Here is a 3,418-nt window from a genome sequence, read left to right as displayed (position 1 = left end):
GAAATAAGAATAAAGATGTCAAATCAAAGTACTTATTGTAAAAAGCTAGAAAACTGAATCCAAACCAAGGAAAATAACCCCAAAAAAGAACTAATAAAGATTGAAACAGAGACCAATAAATTAGAAAATATAAAAATAATGAAACCAGAAATTGGATCTTTGTCAAGATTTAACAAACAACTTACCCGCATTTAATGAGATTAACCAAGAATAATAAAAATAAGACCCAAATTAACAATATAAGGAATGGAAGAGGGGACAGCACTACTGACCTAACAGATATTAAAGAAGTTAAAGGAACACGATGAAAAATTTATGCCACAAATTAGGCAACTTAGATGAAGTGGACAACCTCCTAGAAACACAAATTACCTGAGTAGACCCCAGAATAAATGAATACTATAAAAAGGCCAATACAAAATAAAGAGATTAACTTATTAATTAGAAATCATTCCCCTACCTACCCAAGGAAATGGCCAAACTTTAAGTGCTTTAAGTGGTAAATTTCACCAAACATTTATGGAATAAGTAATACCATACTGCGTAAACTATGTCAAAAATGCAACAGGAAGATACTACTTAGCTCATTTTATATCAAGCCCAGTGTTGCCCAGATACAACTAAAGTGGGAAACAGTCATCACAAAACAAAACAAAAACTACAGACCAATATCACTCATGATTGTATGTAGACATACAATTTCTCAACAATTGAAATTTACTGTAAAATTCATTTGAATTTTAAATTAAAAACCTATTTTAAATTAAAAAACATTTTTTCCTACTGGAAGTAAAGGGGAAACACCTTGATTTGATAATAAACGTAAAATATCTTATAGCTGACAATCATACTTGATGTTGAAAGGCTGAATGTTTTTCCTAGAACAAGAAAAGATTTTCCCTTCTCCGCACATTTGTTCAACATTCTACTAGAAATGTTAGCCAGTACAATTAGGGAAGGAAAGGAAAAAAATGAGAAATAAAATTGGGACGGATTAGAAAGGAAAAGGCAAATTGACTTTGCTTGTGGAAAATATGATCTTGTATGTAGAAAATACACACATTTACACACATGCTCACACACATACTCAAAAACTATGAACTCCACCAGTCTCAATCAAAAGATCAAATATTAGTTTTAAATTAAGCTAAGAAAATTCCATTTGTAGCAGCATTAAAATAAAATGTTTAGGAATTCAACCAAAATTATATAAGCATTGTATTTTGGAAACTACAAATAGTGCTCAAAGAAGTTGGAGCAAGAGCAAATACAAATAAACTGTAAAACTTCAATATAAAAGGATAAAAAGATTTGGCATTCTTAGGACAATAATAACTCTTAAATTAATATACAGATTACAAAGTGATCCTTTCCGAAACTTCTGCAGAAGTGGGTAACCTGTGCTAAAATCATATATAAATCCAAAGGACCCCATAATCAAAACAGTTTTAAAAAGAAGAACATTCTTTTACTTTCAAATTTTAGTACAGACACTCCCTGGCTTACTATAGTTCAACTTAAAACATTTTTGACTTAACAATGAATTTATTGGGATATAACCCATCATAAGTAGAGGAGCATCTACACAAAGCTACAGTGATCCAGACAGTATGGTTTTGAAATAAGGAAAGATATATGGATTTGTGAAACAGCATTAAAATATATACCATGAAATACTATGTAGCCCTAAAAAAGGATGAATTCATGTCTTTTGCAGGGATGTGGATGAAGCTGGAAACTATCATTCTCAGCAAACTAATACAGGAACAGAAAAGCAAACACTGCATGTTCTCACTCATAAGTGGGCGTTGAAAAATGAGAACACATGGACACTGGCAGGGGAACATCATACACTGGGGCCTGTTGGGGTGGGAGACTAGGAGAGGGGTAGAAATAGGAGAAATACCTAATGCAGAGTATGAGTTGAAGGGTGCAACAAACCACCATGGCACATGTATACCCAGGTAACAAACCTGCACATTCTGCACATGTATTTCAGAACTTAAAGTATTATATGTGTGTGTATGTGTGTGTGTGAGTGTGTGTGTGTAGTGGAGTTTCTAAAAAATAAATAAATATAAATAAAATTCTAAATAAATTATTGCACTCATGATGGATTGATTTTCAACAAGTTGCTAAAAGTATTCAACAAGAAAATGATACTCCTTTAAGCCTATTATCTTAAGACAATTGTATATCCAATACAAAAAGATAAATTTGGATCCTTACCTCACACTGTACAGAAAAATTAGCTTGCAATAAGTAATTTACCTAACTGTAAGTGCTAAGATGATAAACTCTAAGCAATTCTAGGTCTCCTAGATTAAGATTAAATCTTCTTAAATTTGGCATAGGTAAATATTTTTTCAGATATAACATGAAAATGGCAAGGGATAACAGAAAAATTGATAAATTGGTCTTAAAATTAAAAGCTTTTGATTTTTGAAAGATACAATCAAGAAAGTGAAAATTCAAGGTAAAGCTGGCAGAAAATATTTATAATTATAGTATAAAAGATTTATATCCAAAACATATATAGAAAGAACTCTTAACAAGATAAGAAAATAAATAACCTCATTAAAAGTTGAAAAGAATATAAATAATTATTTCACTAACCATGACATACAAATGGCCAAAGAATACATAAAAAGGCATTAAAATCAGTAGCAATTAGGAAAATTTGGATGCTACCCTAATGAGATAACAACTGACACTTATTAGAATGGCTATAGTTAAAACATGACAGTAACAAGTGTAGGCAACTATGTGCAGAACCTAAAATACGTATTCCTTGTTTGTGGGTATCTATTGACAACGTCTTCATATGTATATGTATATTTAAAAACATTATTAAACATAGATTTACCATGCCCTTGCAGTAATAGCAATTCTCCTTCTAGGTATGTAAATATATATAAATATACATATTCAAGATATATAAATATACACACACTGACACACACACATACACACACATATAATACTTTAAGTTCTGGAATACATGTGCAGAATGTGCAGGTTTGTTACCTGGGTATACGTGTGCCATGGTGGTTTGTTGCACCCTTCAACTCATGCTCTGCATTAGGTATTTCTCCTAATTCTACCCTTCTCCTAGTCTCCCACCCCAACAGGCCCCAGTGTATGATGTTCCCCTCCCAGTGTCCATGTGTTCTCATTGTTCAACGCCCACTTATGAGTGAGAACATGCAGTGTTTGCTTTTCTGTTCCTGTATTAGTTTGCTGAGAATGATCATTTCCAGCTTTAAGTCTAAATGAAAATATAGACTTAAAGATTTATATATGGGTATTCATAACCACATTTTTGTAATATTGTATAGGTGAAAGACAAAAAAAAGTCTAGAGTCATGTATTTAGATATTTTTGCTTAGAGTACTCATAAGTTTTATAAAGTTATTAA

This window comes from Sapajus apella, unplaced genomic scaffold (assembly GCF_009761245.1).
Source record: "Sapajus apella isolate SASKATOON/1434 unplaced genomic scaffold, GSC_monkey_1.0 scaffold27, whole genome shotgun sequence".
NCBI classification, from domain to species: domain Eukaryota; kingdom Metazoa; phylum Chordata; class Mammalia; order Primates; family Cebidae; genus Sapajus; species Sapajus apella.
This window is presented reverse-complemented; position numbering follows the sequence as displayed.